At 41.1% G+C, this 26,841-nt stretch overlaps 13 non-coding genes across 13 annotated transcripts; all 13 read right to left on the bottom strand.

Annotated features, from left to right (window-relative positions):
• Positions 1 to 24: 24 nt before the first annotated feature.
• On the bottom strand, positions 25 to 97 carry Trnak-uuu. The gene has a single exon. It is a non-coding gene; the product is annotated as a tRNA-Lys (tRNA).
• Positions 98 to 6,681: 6,584 nt separating this feature from the next.
• Trnas-uga lies at positions 6,682 to 6,763 on the bottom strand. The gene has a single exon. It is a non-coding gene; the product is annotated as a tRNA-Ser (tRNA).
• A 670-nt stretch (positions 6,764 to 7,433) lies between these two features.
• Positions 7,434 to 7,515, bottom strand: Trnas-cga. Its single transcript has one exon. It is a non-coding gene; the product is annotated as a tRNA-Ser (tRNA).
• Positions 7,516 to 7,638: 123 nt separating this feature from the next.
• Positions 7,639 to 7,711, bottom strand: Trnak-uuu. Its single transcript has one exon. It is a non-coding gene; the product is annotated as a tRNA-Lys (tRNA).
• Positions 7,712 to 8,249: 538 nt separating this feature from the next.
• Trnaf-gaa lies at positions 8,250 to 8,323 on the bottom strand. Its single transcript has one exon. It is a non-coding gene; the product is annotated as a tRNA-Phe (tRNA).
• A 5,982-nt stretch (positions 8,324 to 14,305) lies between these two features.
• Positions 14,306 to 14,387, bottom strand: Trnas-uga. The gene has a single exon. It is a non-coding gene; the product is annotated as a tRNA-Ser (tRNA).
• Positions 14,388 to 15,057: 670 nt separating this feature from the next.
• Positions 15,058 to 15,139, bottom strand: Trnas-cga. Its single transcript has one exon. It is a non-coding gene; the product is annotated as a tRNA-Ser (tRNA).
• Positions 15,140 to 15,262: 123 nt separating this feature from the next.
• On the bottom strand, positions 15,263 to 15,335 carry Trnak-uuu. The gene has a single exon. It is a non-coding gene; the product is annotated as a tRNA-Lys (tRNA).
• Positions 15,336 to 15,873: 538 nt separating this feature from the next.
• On the bottom strand, positions 15,874 to 15,947 carry Trnaf-gaa. The gene has a single exon. It is a non-coding gene; the product is annotated as a tRNA-Phe (tRNA).
• Positions 15,948 to 21,932: 5,985 nt separating this feature from the next.
• Trnas-uga lies at positions 21,933 to 22,014 on the bottom strand. The gene has a single exon. It is a non-coding gene; the product is annotated as a tRNA-Ser (tRNA).
• A 670-nt stretch (positions 22,015 to 22,684) lies between these two features.
• Trnas-cga lies at positions 22,685 to 22,766 on the bottom strand. The gene has a single exon. It is a non-coding gene; the product is annotated as a tRNA-Ser (tRNA).
• Positions 22,767 to 22,889: 123 nt separating this feature from the next.
• On the bottom strand, positions 22,890 to 22,962 carry Trnak-uuu. The gene has a single exon. It is a non-coding gene; the product is annotated as a tRNA-Lys (tRNA).
• Positions 22,963 to 23,500: 538 nt separating this feature from the next.
• On the bottom strand, positions 23,501 to 23,574 carry Trnaf-gaa. Its single transcript has one exon. It is a non-coding gene; the product is annotated as a tRNA-Phe (tRNA).
• Between the last annotated feature and the right edge of the window lie 3,267 nt (positions 23,575 to 26,841).

Below are 26,841 nucleotides of genomic sequence, written 5' to 3'. Positions count from 1 at the left end.
TCGCTATCAAAGTATTAAAATCTCCACCTGGACAGGGACTTGAACCCTGGACCCTTAGCTTAAACGCCTAATGCTCTACCGACTGAGCTATCCGGGCTCACACGACGCTGTGAAACCTCCCACGATGCACAACTATACATTGACTCATGTCCTTTACTGTTGTGCAATCGCTGTATGGGGCTGTTACTAATAAAACGTCGCCTAAATGCTGTCTACAAACTTATCGCGCTAAGCTCGTAACACACTATCGAAGACTGCTGGCACATGATGCAACAACAAATTGCACCAGTTGTTACGTCTCATACGTTGGAGCAGAGAATTTACGTGTTTTGTCGACACTCACTGGGCAATTGGAAAATTCACAAGCATTTCGAATGCAATGTTTCCCACGTTTTCGCTCATTTCACGGTTCCGTTGAAGACGTTCTTCACCACCTGACACAGAAAAAGGAATGCAGTCGGTAGGATATTTTTAATTCTTTTGCTTCTAAGGGAGTTAGTTGTCTAGTGAGTTCCTCTTACGGCATGCACTAGGCAACCAGAACAGCTACAGGAGAGAGTCATTTTTGTTGTCAGCGGTAGTTGCATTATCACAAACGCAGAGTAATTCCATTGGCGTCGCATCAAAATGAATACCTGCCGAAACCCGGGATCGAACCAGGGACCTTTAGATCTTCAGTCTAACGCTCTGCCAACTGAGCTATTTTATATATATATATAAAACTTTTATTAAAAAAAAAAACAATGTTACACATTGCAAATAAATTCTAAGTTAAACATACATGTAGTTATTTAAACAAAGCGGTTTGATCATTTCAATTGCGCTGACATTAAGGAAAGACAACAGAAGATTGTGTTGCTGACTAAATCACCAGAAGAATTAAATTAAACATAAATACTTGAGAATGGCGGAAAGGAGATATATAATAAAGTTGACTAGCCTTCCAACTACACTTTCTGGACATTAAGTGAATCTAAGTATTTGAAGTGATCAGATCTATATAATCAGTTTTTTCACTGCAAAAATGAACAGCGCAATGTGCCAGCCATTGAATATGGTTTTAACCAATCGATAAGGAGATTTCTATAAAAACTGTCTATTTCGAAATTTCTAGTATAAGCCAATAATGCACCTTTCATGTTTTGTGTATGGCACTATTAGACACACAATCTCAATGTCACATAAGTTCTGTACATTAGCTTATAAATTTCAAAAAACTACTCTCTGAAATAGAGAAAGCACACATCATAAATATACTGTAAAATCTTAAAAATAGTATCCTTAAGGTAACTACAATACATCACTGTCAACACAGTCTTCTTTTTTACATTAACCAATGCCCATTCTTTCAAATACAATTTTTAGCATATTACCGAAATTTTTCTTGTGATTCGAATAGCTTCTAATTTTGTGGAACTCACACAGCATATGTACCTTGAACTCTATGATGCTATCGGATCCTAATTTGTTAAGGACGTAGTTAACAAAATTTCCCAGCAACCAGTACACAGCGTTAATTTTTGCTTCTGGGAAATAGCGTGCTTCAGGCCTGTGTATCAATGACAGCGATATATACTCAGGGGATGTTCTTGTAATCAGAGCTATTTGCTCCCGGATCCACTTCCAACTATTCATGTGACCACTGCAAGTATATCTATGAATTACTGTGTCAACTAGATGGCATTGTTGACATAAATTTGTTTCACAGAGTCCGATTGCGTGCAGTCTTTCATTGGTGCTAACTATGTTGTTAACTGTCTTGTACCATGACGTTTTTATGTTAGACGTGAGCACATTAGAACTAATGTTTTTCCAAATCTCAGTCCACTCAATGTTTGGAAACTGTCGTTCTATTTTGTTTCTTCCTTCGCTTTTCTTTCGTTCCCGCATTATGGCTCTCGATGTTAAGTGTCGGGACTGCCTGAGTTCGACACTGACAACTAAACTCAACATAGAAAATCCTCACGTGCTGTAAGCGACTGTTGATATTCTGCTCGTCAATCGGGGGAAGCAGGCTTGGAGGTTTAATGATCTCGAAAAGTTGGCTGGTTATGATTTCTCGCGAGTCTCTTATTAAATTAACTTGCCTTTTGATAAAAAGAGCAGAGGCTTTATCCGTTATATCAGTTAATCCTAGTCCACCATTTTTAGGATCTAAAGTGGCTACTTTAGCAGGTACTCTGAACACTTCACCTCTCCACAAAAATTTTGTGATTTTGGACATTATTCTCCTCGCTATCATTCTCGGTATTGGAAACAGCTGGGCAGTATAATAAGCCTTAGCAAGGATGCATGAGTTGATATACTGTGTTCTTTGAACTTGGTTCATATATCGAGTTAAATTCTCTACAATGGCTCCTTGCACTTTATCTGCTGCTACTTTCCAATTTAAAGCAGTCATTTTCATAGGGCATGCTGTCAGGGTGATCCCAAGTGTTTTATGTTGTCGGACTAATTTTGCCCACTCGACGTTGATATTATCAAAACCTCTGAGATTTAACATCTTACTTTTTTTTCCGTTTGCATTGGCTCCAGATGCTCTACAGTACGAATCAATCACTGTTGCTAGCGTGGTTACCTCGTAATTATTCCTTATAATGACCCCTATATCGTCAGCATAGGCTCTTATAACTGTTTTGTTTCCTGATAATGTTAAGCCTTTTAATGTAACATGGACATGTCGGAGGAAAGGTTCCAGTGAAATTGCGAAAAGCGACATGGACAGAGGACTTCCTTGAGGAACACCTCGTTGTATTTGCATCGGCCTGGATTGTTGACAATTCACCGCCATTTTAGCATTTATTCCAGTTGCTATGTTCTTAATCAACTGTATAACCCTATCGTTGAAACCTATTTTCTTCAAAGTGTGTAGAAGATATTCATGGTTTACTACATCCAACGCCTTATAAAAATCTAAAAACAATAAAGCACACTTTATGTTTGTTACAGAAGTTATTGCAATGATATCCCTGAATTCCGCTAGATTTTGAAAAATGGTTCTGCCTTGCGCACAATTCTGATGTTGACTAATAATTTTATCTGTAAGGCATGAAATTCTCTTGTTTATTATTCTAGCTATTAATTTATAATCAGAATTCAGCAGTGAAATTGGACGAAAATTATTTAAGTCTTTGTTTCCATTATTTTTTGGCACCAGAACAATTTTACTCTCCTTAAACTCAGCCGGAATCATTTTACCCTGAATAACCTCATTTACATTGTCCGTGAGTTTCGCACCTACTATTGGCCAGTAACGGATGTAAAACTCTGCTGGCAGACCATCCGGTCCTGGGGATATTTTTGGTGGCGAGGCGCACAGAGTCTCATACACGTCTTCTTCACTGGCAACCTCGAGAAAATTTTCGTTGTCATCTTCTGTCAGCTGTGGGGCTAGGATGTCAAGGAATTCTTCCAAGGAAGCATCACTACTTTGATGTACAGAATATAGCTCGCAATAATTGCGATAAATCTCGTCCATGATATCCTGCTGGGTTCTGAGAATCGTGCCGTTTTTTGTTCGAATTTCTTCAATAAAAGTCCTTCTCCAGTTTTTCGTATGCTTCACTAAATGATATAGGGAAGCAGTTTCATCTGCTGACACCGAATTTGCCTTCGATTTTATTTTCAACCCTTCCATTTGACTTCTCTTGATATTAAGTAACTTGGCTTTGACTTTTTTTATGTCTGCTATCCGAAGTGAGGAACCTGCTGAGACTTGATCATATAGATCTCTCAAAACGGAATAGTAATACTCTATAGTGCATTTCATTTCCCTTGCGCTCTGGGCATTGTATTGAATTAGAACTTTCCTCAACTTTGGCTTTGCCATTTTAACCCACCAGTCAATAGCAGTGGCATATCTACTACGGGCTCGCAGGCATATTGCCCATGTTTCTTTAATCAGATCTTCTAAATCATGATTAACTAACAAGGAAGTGTTCAAATTCCACTGATTCTTGAATCGGCGAACCGGCTGTCTTGTTAGATTTATGCAAGCTAAGACACTTGAATGGTCTGAAAAGTACGTAGGAATGGTTTCTACTTTTGTCACGGAAGTTACAAGATTTTTAGAAATATATAGTCTATCAATCCTGCTACGTGATGTTGCCGTGACATAAGTGAGCTCAACAGTGGAGGGGTATTTGATTTCCCATATATCCTTTAACTCTAAACCAGTAACTAGTTGTTTTAGTTCACCTGAGAAATTAAAATTAGGTAACTGATCTTTTCGATTTAAAACACAATTAAAATCACCTCCAAGTAATAACTGTCTTGGAGATTTCCTTAACAAGTATATCAAGTCATCTTTGAAGAAACGTGATCTGTCAGCTCGATGAGAACTTCCTGAAGGGGCGTACAAGTTGATGATAGTCACATCATAGATATTTAGTCCTATTCCCCTTCCGGATTCCAGTCGTTCCACCTCGCTTACTGTAATCCCTTCCCTTACCAAAATAGCTGTTCCAACACTTGTTTCGGGAGACACATTTATGTAACTGACAAAACCGGGAATTACCAAATCCGAAATTAGAACTTCTTGTAACAGGGCAATATCAGTCGCGGATTCGTACAAAAATTCCTTAAGGGCCGATAATTTCAAACTGGTCGTGATTTTATTTATGTTTATAGTGGTGACAGAATAAGATTGCGTCATTGTGCTGTCACTATGTAGTTGTTTTGTTGAACTAATTTAGTTTACTGTGGTTCAGGGTTCAGTTAAGCTGTAACAGTTTTCTCGGAAGGCTGAACATGGAATAACACTTCAATCAGTTTATTAGTTACTGTCCCGTTTTTTTTCTACTTCTGATGTTTTCTCTTGTACCGCAAGCAGACTGATTTCCTGGTAAACTTTCTGATTTTTCCTCCAGTGATTCGTGTACGACCGTTTCGGACTGAACATTCTTTGGGCTTGGGTCGCCCCTACTGGATTTTCCCTTCCCTTGGTTACGAGCTACATTCTCATTTGGTTGCGTCGGTATTTTACTTCGCGGCTTATCTGGAGCAGCAGCAGACGCTTTAGCAATTTCGGTTGCCGGCGCCTGTCCTGAGGTGTTGACCGTGATTTCAGTTTGGCCACCACTTCCTCGTTCTTTATTAATTTCACTCACTTTCTGATCGAGGGAAACAAATGGAGACTGCAGTTTTGCATCCTCTCCCTGAATTTGTTTATTAACAGATAGATTCTGATCTTTGCAATCGGCTACTGCACCTGTTGTTTCTTGCAAATTAATGCTGCTTACACCCCTTTCATTTTCTGGTACCGTATGTGTATTATCTTTCTGTTCATTAGTTTCCATTCGCATTTTGCCTTCAGGTTCCTCTGCCTTCTCATCGCACTGTTTTTGCTTGCGAAGTGAGGGAGTGGGACAAGACAGCTCGTCCTCTGAACAACTATCAGTTATCTCCAGAGGTCGTTTTTTCGGTTGCATTTCAGTTTCACGAGTAGTGGCAACGGGGTTTCCTTTTTTTGTTAACGGGGGAAATTGACTGTTATCGTGAAGGGAGACATCAGCTTGTCCCGCTGCGTTAACATCCTCAACCAGTTGTTCCGGGCTATTCTTTGGTAACAGATCATTTAAGGTAAGCTTCTGACGCTGTATCAAATTACTTTTAAGCACACAGTTCGCCGCGGACATTCCTGTCTGAAGTGGCCGGTTTCGTTACATATATGACATGTAGCTTCCTGACCTGTATAAACAATTTGTGCCTTATACCCACAAACAGTTATGTGAGACGGAATATTCGTCTTAACGTCCATCTCTACACAGCGGACCCCGTTAAAACACTGCAGTTTAAAGCGAGGCGACCATCTTTCATTTGCAATTGATTTAACGTCTCCATAGTTTAAAAGAGCTTCCTTAATCTTATCATTTTCAATTTCAATGGGGAGATTCAAGACACGAACGGTTTTGTAATGAATGTCCGCTCTATAGATGGAAAACTTACTTTTATAACCATTTCTATGCACAAAATCTACTTCATAGCCCCACTTTCGTAACACTTTATCAACAGTCGAAGCACTGATTAACTTGACAAAAACACAGTATTTTTCCTGATCCAGTTGCCAGGTATGAACGGTTTCAGAATTTAGACCAATTACCTGTGTAATCCAGTCATCTATTTCCAGGGATGTCGGCTGAACAGGACGGGATTCTTTGTCAAAAGCAAATACCAGAGTATTCTTCCCGAGGTTTGTAGCCATGGTTAATCCAGCGAAGCAATTTCGGTTAAACAACCGAAATTCCAAGTAGCAGCAGCAAGACCAGAAAGAGCGATCAGATCACAAGGAACAGGAACGAACACGGAGATTAACGGACGGACGGCACTCGGCGAAGCACACGTACAGCGATGTAAACACTGAAGTGCAGCGCAACAGTTAACAGCGGCCACTCGCGAGCGCGGCTGAAACGGAACTGCCACCTGCGTTAGCTCATTAATTGCTACACGTCATCGTCTGCAAGCTAAAATGGACACATCCGCACTGCCCAGTGAGGCGACACTTGTACTAACACCTGGTGGACGGCTGTGAGACGCGGAGATGAGCTGCGGCTTCTGGGCGCGACTGTAACGCTGCGCCCTGGATCAAATAACACTGCACATTGCTGGTGACCCACGTGTTTAGTAGTGACGCAACTGCTAGGATGCAGCTGAACGTCCGCCTTTTGAGAGCGAGAAAATTTTCGCAGCCGGCAGGACTCGAACCTACGCTCCCAGAGGGAATCTGATTTCAAGTCAGACGCCTTAACCACTCGGCCACGACTGCCGGTGGCGGAAGCGACTCCCGACAAGTGAAACCGCATCTTCAGAAGCAATCTGATGGCACGAAACGGCGTGGCCTCACTCTTTTCTATAGGGTTTCCATTAGCCGCTACGAAAGTGTAGTAATTTTCGCCCAGACAGGGACTTGAACCCAGGACCCTTTGGTTGAAAACCTAACGCTCTACCGACTCAGCTATGCGGGCCCACGCACGAGCATTATCGTACAGCTGCGTGGTGTGCGAGTGATTCGCATGTCGTAATTACTGGCTTATGGCTCCAATGGCGACTTCACCGACTTCCCACTGACGCACCGCTGACGCTAGTTTTCTGGCGCCTTAGAACGATGGACATACCTCCAAGCAGCTGCGAGATCTTAAGAAAAGAAACGCTGCACCACTGCTTTTGCCGCACTCGAATGATTGAAATTGCGATTCTTAAAAAGAATCAGAAATGTTCGCTCTCTCCATCACTTTCGAGCACATCTGTGCTGCAGTACCAGCGTCAGTGTGAGGTGAACCGATAGCCACAGTAAGCAGCGGTCGTCGCGAAAACTCAGTATTCTTAAAACGGAAATTTTCGTCTTGTTGAGAATGGCGTCACTGGTTTGCACCCGCATTCGCCCACGCATGTCACATGTGTGCGAAAATGTTTGCTCCTCTTTACGCAAAATCGCACGCAGCCGGTAGTATTCGAACCTACGCTCCCACAGGGAATCTGATTTCGAGTCGGACGCCTTAACCACTCGGCCACGACTGCCGTTAGCGCGGTGCAACTGCTACCGTTTAAAGCACTGTGGTGTCAGAAAACGGCGTAGCTGCATTATTTTCTGTAACGTTTCCAGCGCTACCAGACGAATCGCTACCAAAGTATTAAAATCTCCACCTGGACAGGGACTTGAACCCTGGACCCTCAGCTTAAACGCCTAATGCTCTACCGACTGAGCTATCCGGGCTCACACGACGCTGTGAAACCTCCCACGATGCACAACTATACATTGACTCATGTCCTTTACTGTTGTGCAATCGCTGTATGGGGCCGTTACTAATAAAACGTCGCCTAAATGCTGTCTACAAACTTATCACGCTAAGCTCGTAACACACTATCGAAGACTGCTGGCACATGATGCAACAACAAATTGCACCAGTTGTTACGTCTCATACGTTGGAGCAGAGAATTTACGTGTTTTGTCGACACTCACTGGGCAATTGGAAAATTCACAAGCATTTCGAATGCAATGTTTCCCACGTTTTCGCTCATTTCACGGTTCCGTTTAAGACGTTCTTCACCACCTGACACAGAAAAAGGAATGCAGTCGGTAGGATATTTTTAATTCTTTTGCTTCTAAGGGAGTTAGTTGTCTAGTGAGTTCCTCTTACGGCATGCACTAGGCAACCAGAACAGCTACAGGAGAGAGTCATTTTTGTTGTCAGCGGTAGTTGCATTATCACAAAAGCAGAGTAATTCCATTGGCGTCGCATCAAAATGAATACCTACCGAAACCCGGGATCGAACCAGGGACCTTTAGATCTTCAGTCTAACGCTCTCCCAACTGAGCTATTTTATATATATATATATATATATATATAAAACTTTTATTAAAAAAAAGCAATGTTACACATTGCAAATAAATTCTAAGTTAAACATACATGTAGTTATTTAAACAAAGCGGTTTGATCATTTCAATTGCGCTGACATTAAGGAAAGACAACAGAAGATTGTGTTGCTGACTAAATCACCAGAAGAATTAAATTAAACATAAATACTTGAGAATGGCGGAAAGGAGATATATAATAAAGTTGACTAGCCTTCCAACTACACTTTCTGGACATTAAGTGAATCTAAGTATTTGAAGTGATCAGATCTATATAATCAGTTTTTTCACTGCAAAAATGAACAGCGCAATGTGCCAGCCATTGAATATGGTTTTAACCAATCGATAAGGAGATTTCTATAAAAACTGTCTATTTCGAAATTTCTAGTATAAGCCAATAATGCACCTTTCATGTTTTGTGTATGGCACTATTAGACACACAATCTCAATGTCACATAAGTTCTGTACATTAGCTTATAAATTTCAAAAAACTACTCTCTGAAATAGAGAAAGCACACATCATAAATATACTGTAAAATCTTAAAAATAGTATCCTTAAGGTAACTACAATACATCACTGTCAACACAGTCTTCTTTTTTACATTAACCAATGCCCATTCTTTCAAATACAATTTTTAGCATATTACCGAAATTTTTCTTGTGATTCGAATAGCTTCTAATTTTGTGGAACTCACACAGCATATGTACCTTGAACTCTATGATGCTATCGGATCCTAATTTGTTAAGGACGTAGTTAACAAAATTTCCCAGCAACCAGTACACAGCGTTAATTTTTGCTTCTGGGAAATAGCGTGCTTCAGGCCTGTGTATCAATGACAGCGATATATACTCAGGGGATGTTCTTGTAATCAGAGCTATTTGCTCCCGGATCCACTTCCAACTATTCATGTGACCACTGCAAGTATATCTATGAATTACTGTGTCAACTAGATGGCATTGTTGACATAAATTTGTTTCACAGAGTCCGATTGCGTGCAGTCTTTCATTGGTGCTAACTATGTTGTTAACTGTCTTGTACCATGACGTTTTTATATTAGACGTGAGCACATTAGAACTAATGTTTTTCCAAATCTCAGTCCACTCAATGTTTGGAAACTGTTGTTCTATTTTGTTTCTTCCTTCGCTTTTCTTTCGTTCCCGCATTATGGCTCTCGATGTTAAGTGTCGGGACTGCCTGAGTTCGACACTGACAACTAAACTCAACATAGAAAATCCTCACGTGCTGTAAGCGACTGTTGATATTCTGCTCGTCAATCGGGGGAAGCAGGCTTGGAGGTTTAATGATCTCGAAAAGTTGGCTGGTTATGATTTCTCGCGGGTCTCTTATTAAATTAACTTGCCTTTTGATAAAAAGAGCAGAGGCTTTATCCGTTATATCAGTTAATCCTAGTCCACCATTTTTAGGATCTAAAGTGGCTACTTTAGCAGGTACTCTGAACACTTCACCTCTCCACAAAAATTTTGTGATTTTGGACATTATTCTCCTCGCTATCATTCTCGGTATTGGAAACAGCTGGGCAGTATAATAAGCCTTAGCAAGGATGCATGAGTTGATATACTGTGTTCTTTGAACTTGGTTCATATATCGAGTTAAATTCTCTACAATGGCTCCTTGCACTTTATCTGCTGCTACTTTCCAATTTAAAGCAGTCATTTTCATAGGGCATGCTGTCAGGGTGATCCCAAGTGTTTTATGTTGTCGGACTAATTTTGCCCACTCGACGTTGATATTATCAAAACCTCTGAGATTTAACATCTTACTTTTTTTTCCGTTTGCATTGGCTCCAGATGCTCTACAGTACGAATCAATCACTGTTGCTAGCGTGGTTACCTCGTAATTATTCCTTATAATGACCCCTATATCGTCAGCATAGGCTCTTATAACTGTTTTGTTTCCTGATAATGTTAAGCCTTTTAATGTAACATGGACATGTCGGAGGAAAGGTTCCAGTGAAATTGCGAAAAGCGACATGGACAGAGGACTTCCTTGAGGAACACCTCGTTGTATTTGCATCGGCCTGGATTGTTGACAATTCACCGCCATTTTAGCATTTATTCCAGTTGCTATGTTCTTAATCAACTGTATAACCCTATCGTTGAAACCTATTTTCTTCAAAGTGTGTAGAAGATATTCATGGTTTACTACATCCAACGCCTTATAAAAATCTAAAAACAATAAAGCACACTTTATGTTTGTTACAGAAGTTATTGCAATGATATCCCTGAATTCCGCTAGATTTTGAAAAATGGTTCTGCCTTGCGCACAATTCTGATGTTGACTAATAATTTTATCTGTAAGGCATGAAATTCTCTTGTTTATTATTCTAGCTATTAATTTATAATCAGAATTCAGCAGTGAAATTGGACGAAAATTATTTAAGTCTTTGTTTCCATTATTTTTTGGCACCAGAACAATTTTACTCTCCTTAAACTCAGCCGGAATCATTTTACCCTGAATAACCTCATTTACATTGTCCGTGAGTTTCGCACCTACTATTGGCCAGTAACGGATGTAAAACTCTGCTGGCAGACCATCCGGTCCTGGGGATATTTTTGGTGGCGAGGCGCACAGAGTCTCATACACGTCTTCTTCACTGGCAACCTCGAGAAAATTTTCGTTGTCATCTTCTGTCAGCTGTGGGGCTAGGATGTCAAGGAATTCTTCCAAGGAAGCATCACTACTTTGATGTACAGAATATAGCTCGCAATAATTGCGATAAATCTCGTCCATGATATCCTGCTGGGTTCTGAGAATCGTGCCGTTTTTTGTTCGAATTTCTTCAATAAAAGTCCTTCTCCAGTTTTTCGTATGCTTCACTAAATGATATAGGGAAGCAGTTTCATCTGCTGACACCGAATTTGCCTTCGATTTTATTTTCAACCCTTCCATTTGACTTCTCTTGATATTAAGTAACTTGGCTTTGACTTTTTTTATGTCTGCTATCCGAAGTGAGGAACCTGCTGAGACTTGATCATATAGATCTCTCAAAACGGAATAGTAATACTCTATAGTGCATTTCATTTCCCTTGCGCTCTGGGCATTGTATTGAATTAGAACTTTCCTCAACTTTGGCTTTGCCATTTTAACCCACCAGTCAATAGCAGTGGCATATCTACTACGGGCTCGCAGGCATATTGCCCATGTTTCTTTAATCAGATCTTCTAAATCATGATTAACTAACAAGGAAGTGTTCAAATTCCACTGATTCTTGAATCGGCGAACCGGCTGTCTTGTTAGATTTATGCAAGCTAAGACACTTGAATGGTCTGAAAAGTACGTAGGAATGGTTTCTACTTTTGTCACGGAAGTTACAAGATTTTTAGAAATATATAGTCTATCAATCCTGCTACGTGATGTTGCCGTGACATAAGTGAGCTCAACAGTGGAGGGGTATTTGATTTCCCATATATCCTTTAACTCTAAACCAGTAACTAGTTGTTTTAGTTCACCTGAGAAATTAAAATTAGGTAACTGATCTTTTCGATTTAAAACACAATTAAAATCACCTCCAAGTAATAACTGTCTTGGAGATTTCCTTAACAAGTATATCAAGTCATCTTTGAAGAAACGTGATCTGTCAGCTCGATGAGAACTTCCTGAAGGGGCGTACAAGTTGATGATAGTCACATCATAGATATTTAGTCCTATTCCCCTTCCGGATTCCAGTCGTTCCACCTCGCTTACTGTAATCCCTTCCCTTACCAAAATAGCTGTTCCAACACTTGTTTCGGGAGACACATTTATGTAACTGACAAAACCGGGAATTACCAAATCCGAAATTAGAACTTCTTGTAACAGGGCAATATCAGTCGCGGATTCGTACAAAAATTCCTTAAGGGCCGATAATTTCAAACTGGTCGTGATTTTATTTATGTTTATAGTGGTGACAGAATAAGATTGCGTCATTGTGCTGTCACTATGTAGTTGTTTTGTTGAACTAATTTAGTTTACTGTGGTTCAGGGTTCAGTTAAGCTGTAACAGTTTTCTCGGAAGGCTGAACATGGAATAACACTTCAATCAGTTTATTAGTTACTGTCCCGTTTTTTTTCTACTTCTGATGTTTTCTCTTGTACCGCAAGCAGACTGATTTCCTGGTAAACTTTCTGATTTTTCCTCCAGTGATTCGTGTACGACCGTTTCGGACTGAACATTCTTTGGGCTTGGGTCGCCCCTACTGGATTTTCCCTTCCCTTGGTTACGAGCTACATTCTCATTTGGTTGCGTCGGTATTTTACTTCGCGGCTTATCTGGAGCAGCAGCAGACGCTTTAGCAATTTCGGTTGCCGGCGCCTGTCCTGAGGTGTTGACCGTGATTTCAGTTTGGCCACCACTTCCTCGTTCTTTATTAATTTCACTCACTTTCTGATCGAGGGAAACAAATGGAGACTGCAGTTTTGCATCCTCTCCCTGAATTTGTTTATTAACAGATAGATTCTGATCTTTGCAATCGGCTACTGCACCTGTTGTTTCTTGCAAATTAATGCTGCTTACACCCCTTTCATTTTCTGGTACCGTATGTGTATTATCTTTCTGTTCATTAGTTTCCATTCGCATTTTGCCTTCAGGTTCCTCTGCCTTCTCATCGCACTGTTTTTGCTTGCGAAGTGAGGGAGTGGGACAAGACAGCTCGTCCTCTGAACAACTATCAGTTATCTCCAGAGGTCGTTTTTTCGGTTGCATTTCAGTTTCACGAGTAGTGGCAACGGGGTTTCCTTTTTTTGTTAACGGGGGAAATTGACTGTTATCGTGAAGGGAGACATCAGCTTGTCCCGCTGCGTTAACATCCTCAACCAGTTGTTCCGGGCTATTCTTTGGTAACAGATCATTTAAGGTAAGCTTCTGACGCTGTATCAAATTACTTTTAAGCACACAGTTCGCCGCGGACATTCCTGTCTGAAGTGGCCGGTTTCGTTACATATATGACATGTAGCTTCCTGACCTGTATAAACAATTTGTGCCTTATACCCACAAACAGTTATGTGAGACGGAATATTCGTCTTAACGTCCATCTCTACACAGCGGACCCCGTTAAAACACTGCAGTTTAAAGCGAGGCGACCATCTTTCATTTGCAATTGATTTAACGTCTCCATAGTTTAAAAGAGCTTCCTTAATCTTATCATTTTCAATTTCAATGGGGAGATTCAAGACACGAACGGTTTTGTAATGAATGTCCGCTCTATAGATGGAAAACTTACTTTTATAACCATTTCTATGCACAAAATCTACTTCATAGCCCCACTTTCGTAACACTTTATCAACAGTCGAAGCACTGATTAACTTGACAAAAACACAGTATTTTTCCTGATCCAGTTGCCAGGTATGAACGGTTTCAGAATTTAGACCAATTACCTGTGTAATCCAGTCATCTATTTCCAGGGATGTCGGCTGAACAGGACGGGATTCTTTGTCAAAAGCAAATACCAGAGTATTCTTCCCGAGGTTTGTAGCCATGGTTAATCCAGCGAAGCAATTTCGGTTAAACAACCGAAATTCCAAGTAGCAGCAGCAAGACCAGAAAGAGCGATCAGATCACAAGGAACAGGAACGAACACGGAGATTAACGGACGGACGGCACTCGGCGAAGCACACGTACAGCGATGTAAACACTGAAGTGCAGCGCAACAGTTAACAGCGGCCACTCGCGAGCGCGGCTGAAACGGAACTGCCACCTGCGTTAGCTCATTAATTGCTACACGTCATCGTCTGCAAGCTAAAATGGACACATCCGCACTGCCCAGTGAGGCGACACTTGTACTAACACCTGGTGGACGGCTGTGAGACGCGGAGATGAGCTGCGGCTTCTGGGCGCGACTGTAACGCTGCGCCCTGGATCAAATAACACTGCACATTGCTGGTGACCCACGTGTTTAGTAGTGACGCAACTGCTAGGATGCAGCTGAACGTCCGCCTTTTGAGAGCGAGAAAATTTTCGCAGCCGGCAGGACTCGAACCTACGCTCCCAGAGGGAATCTGATTTCAAGTCAGACGCCTTAACCACTCGGCCACGACTGCCGGTGGCGGAAGCGACTCCCGACAAGTGAAACCGCATCTTCAGAAGCAATCTGATGGCACGAAACGGCGTGGCCTCACTCTTTTCTATAGGGTTTCCATTAGCCGCTACGAAAGTGTAGTAATTTTCGCCCAGACAGGGACTTGAACCCAGGACCCTTTGGTTGAAAACCTAACGCTCTACCGACTCAGCTATGCGGGCCCACGCACGAGCATTATCGTACAGCTGCGTGGTGTGCGAGTGATTCGCATGTCGTAATTACTGGCTTATGGCTCCAATGGCGACTTCACCGACTTCCCACTGACGCACCGCTGACGCTAGTTTTCTGGCGCCTTAGAACGATGGACATACCTCCAAGCAGCTGCGAGATCTTAAGAAAAGAAACGCTGCACCACTGCTTTTGCCGCACTCGAATGATTGAAATTGCGATTCTTAAAAAGAATCTGAAATGTTCGCTCTCTCCATCACTTTCGAGCACATCTGTGCTGCAGTACCAGCGTCAGTGTGAGGTGAACCGATAGCCACAGTAAGCAGCGGTCGTCGCGAAAACTCAGTATTCTTAAAACGGAAATTTTCGTCTTGTTGAGAATGGCGTCACTGGTTTGCACCCGCATTCGCCCACGCATGTCACATGTGTGCGAAAATGTTTGCTCCTCTTTACGCAAAATCGCACGCAGCCGGTAGTATTCGAACCTACGCTCCCACAGGGAATCTGATTTCGAGTCGGACGCCTTAACCACTCGGCCACGACTGCCGTTAGCGCGGTGCAACTGCTACCGTTTAAAGCACTGTGGTGTCAGAAAACGGCGTAGCTGCATTATTTTCCGTAACGTTTCCAGCGCTACCAGACGAATCGCTACCAAAGTATTAAAATCTCCACCTGGACAGGGACTTGAACCCTGGACCCTCAGCTTAAACGCCTAATGCTCTACCGACTGAGCTATCCGGGCTCACACGACGCTGTGAAACCTCCCACGATGCACAACTATACATTGACTCATGTCCTTTACTGTTGTGCAATCGCTGTATGGGGCCGTTACTAATAAAACGTCGCCTAAATGCTGTCTACAAACTTATCACGCTAAGCTCGTAACACACTATCGAAGACTGCTGGCACATGATGCAACAACAAATTGCACCAGTTGTTACGTCTCATACGTTGGAGCAGAGAATTTACGTGTTTTGTCGACACTCACTGGGCAATTGGAAAATTCACAAGCATTTCGAATGCAATGTTTCCCACGTTTTCGCTCATTTCACGGTTCCGTTGAAGACGTTCTTCACCACCTGACACAGAAAAAGGAATGCAGTCGGTAGGATATTTTTAATTCTTTTGCTTCTAAGGGAGTTAGTTGTCTAGTGAGTTCCTCTTACGGCATGCACTAGGCAACCAGAACAGCTACAGGAGAGAGTCATTTTTGTTGTCAGCGGTAGTTGCATTATCACAAAAGCAGAGTAATTCCATTGGCGTCGCATCAAAATGAATACCTACCGAAACCCGGGATCGAACCAGGGACCTTTAGATCTTCAGTCTAACGCTCTCCCAACTGAGCTATTTTTTATATATATATATATATATATATAAAACTTTTATTAAAAAAAAAAGCAATGTTACACATTGCAAATAAATTCTAAGTTAAACATACATGTAGTTATTTAAACAAAGCGGTTTGATCATTTCAATTGCGCTGACATTAAGGAAAGACAACAGAAGATTGTGTTGCTGACTAAATCACCAGAAGAATTAAATTAAACATAAATACTTGAGAATGGCGGAAAGGAGATATATAATAAAGTTGACTAGCCTTCCAACTACACTTTCTGGACATTAAGTGAATCTAAGTATTTGAAGTGATCAGATCTATATAATCAGTTTTTTCACTGCAAAAATGAACAGCGCAATGTGCCAGCCATTGAATATGGTTTTAACCAATCGATAAGGAGATTTCTATAAAAACTGTCTATTTCGAAATTTCTAGTATAAGCCAATAATGCACCTTTCATGTTTTGTGTATGGCACTATTAGACACACAATCTCAATGTCACATAAGTTCTGTACATTAGCTTATAAATTTCAAAAAACTACTCTCTGAAATAGAGAAAGCACACATCATAAATATACTGTAAAATCTTAAAAATAGTATCCTTAAGGTAACTACAATACATCACTGTCAACACAGTCTTCTTTTTTACATTAACCAATGCCCATTCTTTCAAATACAATTTTTAGCATATTACCGAAATTTTTCTTGTGATTCGAATAGCTTCTAATTTTGTGGAACTCACACAGCATATGTACCTTGAACTCTATGATGCTATCGGATCCTAATTTGTTAAGGACGTAGTTAACAAAATTTCCCAGCAACCAGTACACAGCGTTAATTTTTGCTTCTGGGAAATAGCGTGCTTCAGGCCTGTGTATCAATGACAGCGATATATACTCAGGGGATGTTCTTGTAATCAGAGCTATTTGCTCCCGGATCCACTTCCAACTATTCATGTGACCACTGCAAGTATATCTATGAATTACTGTGTCAACTAGATGGCATTGTTGACATAAATTTGTTTCACAGAGTCCGATTGCGTGCAGTCTTTCATTGGTGCTAACTATGTTGTTAACTGTCTTGTACCATGACGTTTTTATATTAGACGTGAGCACATTAGAACTAATGTTTTTCCAAATCTCAGTCCACTCAATGTTTGGAAACTGTCGTTCTATTTTGTTTCTTCCTTCGCTTTTCTTTCGTTCCCGCATTATGGCTCTCGATGTTAAGTGTCGGGACTGCCTGAGTTCGACACTGACAACTAAACTCAACATAGAAAATCCTCACGTGCTGTAAGCGACTGTTGATATTCTGCTCGTCAATCGGGGGAAGCAGGCTTGGAGGTTTAATGATCTCGAAAAGTTGGCTGGTTATGATTTCTCGCGAGTCTCTTATTAAATTAACTTGCCTTTTGATAAAAAGAGCAGAGGCTTTATCCGTTATATCAGTTAATCCTAGTCCACCATTTTTAGGATCTAAAGTGGCTACTTTAGCAGGTACTCTGAACACTTCACCTCTCCACAAAAATTTTGTGATTTTGGACATTATTCTCCTCGCTATCATTCTCGGTATTGGAAACAGCTGGGCAGTATAATAAGCCTTAGCAAGGATGCATGAGTTGATATACTGTGTTCTTTGAACTTGGTTCATATATCGAGTTAAATTCTCTACAATGGCTCCTTGCACTTTATCTGCTGCTACTTTCCAATTTAAAGCAGTCATTTTCATAGGGCATGCTGTCAGGGTGATCCCAAGTGTTTTATGTTGTCGGACTAATTTTGCCCACTCGACGTTGATATTATCAAAACCTCTGAGATTTAACATCTTACTTTTTTTTCCGTTTGCATTGGCTCCAGATGCTCTACAGTACGAATCAATCACTGTTGCTAGCGTGGTTACCTCGTAATTATTCCTTATAATGACCCCTATATCGTCAGCATAGGCTCTTATAACTGTTTTGTTTCCTGATAATGTTAAGCCTTTTAATGTAACATGGACATGTCGGAGGAAAGGTTCCAGTGAAATTGCGAAAAGCGACATGGACAGAGGACTTCCTTGAGGAACACCTCGTTGTATTTGCATCGGCCTGGATTGTTGACAATTCACCGCCATTTTAGCATTTATTCCAGTTGCTATGTTCTTAATCAACTGTATAACCCTATCGTTGAAACCTATTTTCTTCAAAGTGTGTAGAAGATATTCATGGTTTACTACATCCAACGCCTTATAAAAATCTAAAAACAATAAAGCACACTTTATGTTTGTTACAGAAGTTATTGCAATGATATCCCTGAATTCCGCTAGATTTTGAAAAATGGTTCTGCCTTGCGCACAATTCTGATGTTGACTAATAATTTTATCTGTAAGGCATGAAATTCTCTTGTTTATTATTCTAGCTATTAATTTATAATCAGAATTCAGCAGTGAAATTGGACGAAAATTATTTAAGTCTTTGTTTCCATTATTTTTTGGCACCAGAACAATTTTACTCTCCTTAAACTCAGCCGGAATCATTTTACCCTGAATAACCTCATTTACATTGTCCGTGAGTTTCGCACCTACTATTGGCCAGTAACGGATGTAAAACTCTGCTGGCAGACCATCCGGTCCTGGGGATTTTTTTGGTGGCGAGGCGCACAGAGTCTCATACACGTCTTCTTCACTGGCAACCTCGAGAAAATTTTCGTTGTCATCTTCTGTCAGCTGTGGGGCTAGGATGTCAAGGAATTGTTCCAAGGAAGCATCACTACTTTGATGTACAGAATATAGCTCGCAATAATAGCGATAAATCTCGTCCATGATATCCTGCTGGGTTCTGAGAATCGTGCCGTTTTTTGTTCGAATTTCTTCAATAAAAGTCCTTCTCCAGTTTTTCGTATGCTTCACTAAATGATATAGGGAAGCAGTTTCATCTGCTGACACCGAATTTGCCTTCGATTTTATTTTCAACCCTTCCATTTGACTTCTCTTGATATTAAGTAACTTGGCTTTGACTTTTTTTATGTCTGCTATCCGAAGTGAGGAACCTGCTGAGACTTGATCATATAGATCTCTCAAAACGGAATAGTAATACTCTATAGTGCATTTCATTTCCCTTGCGCTCTGGGCATTGTATTGAATTAGAACTTTCCTCAACTTTGGCTTTGCCATTTTAACCCACCAGTCAATAGCAGTGGCATATCTACTACGGGCTCGCAGGCATATTGCCCATGTTTCTTTAATCAGATCTTCTAAATCATGATTAACTAACAAGGAAGTGTTCAAATTCCACTGATTCTTGAATCGGCGAACCGGCTGTCTTGTTAGATTTATGCAAGCTAAGACACTTGAATGGTCTGAAAAGTACGTAGGAATGGTTTCTACTTTTGTCACGGAAGTTACAAGATTTTTAGAAATATATAGTCTATCAATCCTGCTACGTGATGTTGCCGTGACATAAGTGAACTCAACAGTGGAGGGGTATTTGATTTCCCATATATCCTTTAACTCTAAACCAGTAACTAGTTGTTTTAGTTCACCTGAGAAATTAAAATTAGGTAACTGATCTTTTCGATTTAAAACACAATTAAAATCACCTCCAAGTAATAACTGTCTTGGAGATTTCCTTAACAAGTATATCAAGTCATCTTTGAAGAAACGTGATCTGTCAGCTCGATGAGAACTTCCTGAAGGGGCGTACAAGTTGATGATAGTCACATCATAGATATTTAGTCCTATTCCCCTTCCGGATTCCAGTCGTTCCACCTCGCTTACTGTAATCCCTTCCCTTACCAAAATAGCTGTTCCAACACTTGTTTCGGGAGACACATTTATGTAACTGACAAAACCGGGAATTACCAAATCCGAAATTAGAACTTCTTGTAACAGGGCAATATCAGTCGCGGATTCGTACAAAAATTCCTTAAGGGCCGATAATTTCAAACTGGTCGTGATTTTATTTATGTTTATAGTGGTGACAGAATAAGATTGCGTCATTGTGCTGTCACTATGTAGTTGTTTTGTTGAACTAATTTAGTTTACTGTGGTTCAGGGTTCAGTTAAGCTGTAACAGTTTTCTCGGAAGGCTGAACATGGAATAACACTTCAATCAGTTTATTAGTTACTGTCCCGTTTTTTTTCTACTTCTGATGTTTTCTCTTGTACCGCAAGCAGACTGATTTCCTGGTAAACTTTCTGATTTTTCCTCCAGTGATTCGTGTACGACCGTTTCGGACTGAACATTCTTTGGGCTTGGGTCGCCCCTACTGGATTTTCCCTTCCCTTGGTTACGAGCTACATTCTCATTTGGTTGCGTCGGTATTTTACTTCGCGGCTTATCTGGAGCAGCAGCAGACGCTTTAGCAATTTCGGTTGCCGGCGCCTGTCCTGAGGTGTTGACCGTGATTTCAGTTTGGCCACCACTTCCTCGTTCTTTATTAATTTCACTCACTTTCTGATCGAGGGAAACAAATGGAGACTGCAGTTTTGCATCCTCTCCCTGAATTTGTTTATTAACAGATAGATTCTGATCTTTGCAATCGGCTACTGCACCTGTTGTTTCTTGCAAATTAATGCTGCTTACACCCCTTTCATTTTCTGGTACCGTATGTGTATTATCTTTCTGTTCATTAGTTTCCATTCGCATTTTGCCTTCAGGTTCCTCTGCCTTCTCATCGCACTGTTTTTGCTTGCGAAGTGAGGGAGTGGGACAAGACAGCTCGTCCTCTGAACAACTATCAGTTATCTCCAGAGGTCGTTTTTTCGGTTGCATTTCAGTTTCACGAGTAGTGGCAACGGGGTTTCCTTTTTTTGTTAACGGGGGAAATTGACTGTTATCGTGAAGGGAGACATCAGCTTGTCCCGCTGCGTTAACATCCTCAACCAGTTGTTCCGGGCTATTCTTTGGTAACAGATCATTTAAGGTAAGCTTCTGACGCTGTATCAAATTACTTTTAAGCACAACAGTTCGCCGCGGACATTCCTGTCTGAAGTGGCCGGTTTCGTTACATATATGACATGTAGCTTCCTGACCTGTATAAACAATTTGTGCCTTATACCCACAAACAGTTATGTGAGACGGAATATTCGTCTTAACGTCCATCTCTACACAGCGGACCCCGTTAAAACACTGCAGTTTAAAGCGAGGCGACCATCTTTCATTTGCAATTGATTTAACGTCTCCATAGTTTAAAAGAGCTTCCTTAATCTTATCATTTTCAATTTCAATGGGGAGATTCAAGACACGAACGGTTTTGTAATGAATGTCCGCTCTATAGATGGAAAACTTACTTTTATAACCATTTCTATGCACAAAATCTACTTCATAGCCCCACTTTCGTAACACTTTATCAACAGTCGAAGCACTGATTAACTTGACAAAAACACAGTATTTTTCCTGATCCAGTTGCCAGGTATGAACGGTTTCAGAATTTAGACCAATTACCTGTGTAATCCAGTCATCTATTTCCAGGGATGTCGGCTGAACAGGACGGGATTCTTTGTCAAAAGCAAATACCAGAGTATTCTTCCCGAGGTTTGTAGCCATGGTTAATCCAGCGAAGCAATTTCGGTTAAACAACCGAAATTCCAAGTAGCAGCAGCAAGACCAGAAAGAGCGATCAGATCACAAGGAACAGGAACGAACACGGAGATTAACGGACGGACGGCACTCGGCGAAGCACACGTACAGCGATGTAAACACTGAAGTGCAGCGCAACAGTTAACAGCGGCCACTCGCGAGCGCGGCTGAAACGGAACTGCCACCTGCGTTAGCTCATTAATTGCTACACGTCATCGTCTGCAAGCTAAAATGGACACATCCGCACTGCCCAGTGAGGCGACACTTGTACTAACACCTGGTGGACGGCTGTGAGACGCGGAGATGAGCTGCGGCTTCTGGGCGCGACTGTAACGCTGCGCCCTGGATCAAATAACACTGCACATTGCTGGTGACCCACGTGTTTAGTAGTGACGCAACTGCTAGGATGCAGCTGAACGTCCGCCTTTTGAGAGCGAGAAAATTTTCGCAGCCGGCAGGACTCGAACCTACGCTCCCAGAGGGAATCTGATTTCAAGTCAGACGCCTTAACCACTCGGCCACGACTGCCGGTGGCGGAAGCGACTCCCGACAAGTGAAACCGCATCTTCAGAAGCAATCTGATGGCACGAAACGGCGTGGCCTCACTCTTTTCTATAGGGTTTCCATTAGCCGCTACGAAAGTGTAGTAATTTTCGCCCAGACAGGGACTTGAACCCAGGACCCTTTGGTTGAAAACCTAACGCTCTACCGACTCAGCTATGCGGGCCCACGCACGAGCATTATCGTACAGCTGCGTGGTGTGCGAGTGATTCGCATGTCGTAATTACTGGCTTATGGCTCCAATGGCGACTTCACCGACTTCCCACTGACGCACCGCTGACGCTAGTTTTCTGGCGCCTTAGAACGATGGACATACCTCAAAGCAGCTGCGAGATCTTAAGAAAAGAAACGCTGCACCACTGCTTTTGCCGCACTCGAATGATTGAAATTGCGATTCTTAAAAAGAATCAGAAATGTTCGCTCTCTCCATCACTTTCGAGCACATCTGTGCTGCAGTACCAGCGTCAGTGTGAGGTGAACCGATAGCCACAGTAAGCAGCGGTCGTCGCGAAAACTCAGTATTCTTAAAACGGAAATTTTCGTCTTGTTGAGAATGGCGTCACTGGTTTGCACCCGCATTCGCCCACGCATGTCACATGTGTGCGAAAATGTTTGCTCCTCTTTACGCAAAATCGCACGCAGCCGGTAGTATTCGAACCTACGCTCCCACAGGGAATCTGATTTCGAGTCGGACGCCTTAACCACTCGGCCACGACTGCCGTTAGCGCGGTGCAACTGCTACCGTTTAAAGCACTGTGGTGTCAGAAAACGGCGTAGCTGCATTATTTTCCGTAACGTTTCCAGCGCTACCAGACGAATCGCTACCAAAGTATTAAAATCTCCACCTGGACAGGGACTTGAACCCTGGACCCTCAGCTTAAACGCCTAATGCTCTACCGACTGAGCTATCCGGGCTCACACGACGCTGTGAAACCTCCCACGATGCACAACTATACATTGACTCATGTCCTTTACTGTTGTGCAATCGCTGTATGGGGCCGTTACTAATAAAACGTCGCCTAAATGCTGTCTACAAACTTATCACGCTAAGCTCGTAACACACTATCGAAGACTGCTGGCACATGATGCAACAACAAATTGCACCAGTTGTTACGTCTCATACGTTGGAGCAGAGAATTTACGTGTTTTGTCGACACTCACTGGGCAATTGGAAAATTCACAAGCATTTCGAATGCAATGTTTCCCACGTTTTCGCTCATTTCACGGTTCCGTTGAAGACGTTCTTCACCACCTGACACAGAAAAAGGAATGCAGTCGGTAGGAAATTTTTAATTCTTTTGCTTCTAAGGGAGTTAGTTGTCTAGTGAGTTCCTCTTACGGCATGCACTAGGCAACCAGAACAGCTACAGGAGAGAGTCATTTTTGTTGTCAGCGGTAGTTGCATTATCACAAAAGCAGAGTAATTCCATTGGCGTCGCATCAAAATGAATACCTACCGAAACCCGGGATCGAACCAGGGACCTTTAGATCTTCAGTCTAACGCTCTCCCAACTGAGCTATTTTTTATATATATATATATATATATAAAACTTTTATTAAAAAAAAAACAATGTTACACATTGCAAATAAATTCTAAGTTAAACATACATGTAGTTATTTAAACAAAGCGGTTTGATCATTTCAATTGCGCTGACATTAAGGAAAGACAACAGAAGATTGTGTTGCTGACTAAATCACCAGAAGAATTAAATTAAACATAAATACTTGAGAATGGCGGAAAGGAGATATATAATAAAGTTGACTAGCCTTCCAACTACACTTTCTGGACATTAAGTGAATCTAAGTATTTGAAGTGATCAGATCTATATAATCAGTTTTTTCACTGCAAAAATGAACAGCGCAATGTGCCAGCCATTGAATATGGTTTTAACCAATCGATAAGGAGATTTCTATAAAAACTGTCTATTTCGAAATTTCTAGTATAAGCCAATAATGCACCTTTCATGTTTTGTGTATGGCACTATTAGACACACAATCTCAATGTCACATAAGTTCTGTACATTAGCTTATAAATTTCAAAAAACTACTCTCTGAAATAGAGAAAGCACACATCATAAATATACTGTAAAATCTTAAAAATAGTATCCTTAAGGTAACTACAATACATCACTGTCAACACAGTCTTCTTTTTTACATTAACCAATGCCCATTCTTTCAAATACAATTTTTAGCATATTACCGAAATTTTTCTTGTGATTCGAATAGCTTCTAATTTTGTGGAACTCACACAGCATATGTACCTTGAACTCTATGATGCTATCGGATCCTAATTTGTTAAGGACGTAGTTAACAAAATTTCCCAGCAACCAGTACACAGCGTTAATTTTTGCTTCTGGGAAATAGCGTGCTTCAGGCCTGTGTATCAATGACAGCGATATATACTCAGGGGATGTTCTTGTAATCAGAGCTATTTGCTCCCGGATCCACTTCCAACTATTCATGTGACCACTGCAAGTATATCTATGAATTACTGTGTCAACTAGATGGCATTGTTGACATAAATTTGTTTCACAGAGTCCGATTGCGTGCAGTCTTTCATTGGTGCTAACTATGTTGTTAACTGTCTTGTACCATGACGTTTTTATATTAGACGTGAGCACATTAGAACTAATGTTTTTCCAAATCTCAGTCCACTCAATGTTTGGAAACTGTCGTTCTATTTTGTTTCTTCCTTCGCTTTTCTTTCGTTCCCGCATTATGGCTCTCGATGTTAAGTGTCGGGACTGCCTGAGTTCGACACTGACAACTAAACTCAACATAGAAAATCCTCACGTGCTGTAAGCGACTGTTGATATTCTGCTCGTCAATCGGGGGAAGCAGGCTTGGAGGTTTAATGATCTCGAAAAGTTGGCTGGTTATGATTTCTCGCGAGTCTCTTATTAAATTAACTTGCCTTTTGATAAAAAGAGCAGAGGCTTTATCCGTTATATCAGTTAATCCTAGTCCACCATTTTTAGGATCTAAAGTGGCTACTTTAGCAGGTACTCTGAACACTTCACCTCTCCACAAAAATTTTGTGATTTTGGACATTATTCTCCTCGCTATCATTCTCGGTATTGGAAACAGCTGGGCAGTATAATAAGCCTTAGCAAGGATGCATGAGTTGATATACTGTGTTCTTTGAACTTGGTTCATATATCGAGTTAAATTCTCTACAATGGCTCCTTGCACTTTATCTGCTGCTACTTTCCAATTTAAAGCAGTCATTTTCATAGGGCATGCTGTCAGGGTGATCCCAAGTGTTTTATGTTGTCGGACTAATTTTGCCCACTCGACGTTGATATTATCAAAACCTCTGAGATTTAACATCTTACTTTTTTTTCCGTTTGCATTGGCTCCAGATGCTCTACAGTACGAATCAATCACTGTTGCTAGCGTGGTTACCTCGTAATTATTCCTTATAATGACCCCTATATCGTCAGCATAGGCTCTTATAACTGTTTTGTTTCCTGATAATGTTAAGCCTTTTAATGTAACATGGACATGTCGGAGGAAAGGTTCCAGTGAAATTGCGAAAAGCGACATGGACAGAGGACTTCCTTGAGGAACACCTCGTTGTATTTGCATCGGCCTGGATTGTTGACAATTCACCGCCATTTTAGCATTTATTCCAGTTGCTATGTTCTTAATCAACTGTATAACCCTATCGTTGAAACCTATTTTCTTCAAAGTGTGTAGAAGATATTCATGGTTTACTACATCCAACGCCTTATAAAAATCTAAAAACAATAAAGCACACTTTATGTTTGTTACAGAAGTTATTGCAATGATATCCCTGAATTCCGCTAGATTTTGAAAAATGGTTCTGCCTTGCGCACAATTCTGATGTTGACTAATAATTTTATCTGTAAGGCATGAAATTCTCTTGTTTATTATTCTAGCTATTAATTTATAATCAGAATTCAGCAGTGAAATTGGACGAAAATTATTTAAGTCTTTGTTTCCATTATTTTTTGGCACCAGAACAATTTTACTCTCCTTAAACTCAGCCGGAATCATTTTACCCTGAATAACCTCATTTACATTGTCCGTGAGTTTCGCACCTACTATTGGCCAGTAACGGATGTAAAACTCTGCTGGCAGACCATCCGGTCCTGGGGATTTTTTTGGTGGCGAGGCGCACAGAGTCTCATACACGTCTTCTTCACTGGCAACCTCGAGAAAATTTTCGTTGTCATCTTCTGTCAGCTGTGGGGCTAGGATGTCAAGGAATTGTTCCAAGGAAGCATCACTACTTTGATGTACAGAATATAGCTCGCAATAATAGCGATAAATCTCGTCCATGATATCCTGCTGGGTTCTGAGAATCGTGCCGTTTTTTGTTCGAATTTCTTCAATAAAAGTCCTTCTCCAGTTTTTCGTATGCTTCACTAAATGATATAGGGAAGCAGTTTCATCTGCTGACACCGAATTTGCCTTCGATTTTATTTTCAACCCTTCCATTTGACTTCTCTTGATATTAAGTAACTTGGCTTTGACTTTTTTTATGTCTGCTATCCGAAGTGAGGAACCTGCTGAGACTTGATCATATAGATCTCTCAAAACGGAATAGTAATACTCTATAGTGCATTTCATTTCCCTTGCGCTCTGGGCATTGTATTGAATTAGAACTTTCCTCAACTTTGGCTTTGCCATTTTAACCCACCAGTCAATAGCAGTGGCATATCTACTACGGGCTCGCAGGCATATTGCCCATGTTTCTTTAATCAGATCTTCTAAATCATGATTAACTAACAAGGAAGTGTTCAAATTCCACTGATTCTTGAATCGGCG

Source organism: Schistocerca piceifrons, unplaced genomic scaffold, assembly GCF_021461385.2.
Source record: "Schistocerca piceifrons isolate TAMUIC-IGC-003096 unplaced genomic scaffold, iqSchPice1.1 HiC_scaffold_543, whole genome shotgun sequence".
Taxonomy (NCBI): Eukaryota; Metazoa; Arthropoda; class Insecta; order Orthoptera; family Acrididae; genus Schistocerca; species Schistocerca piceifrons.
The sequence above is the reverse complement of the archived record's forward strand: the minus strand, read 5'-3'. Positions and strand labels throughout refer to the sequence as shown.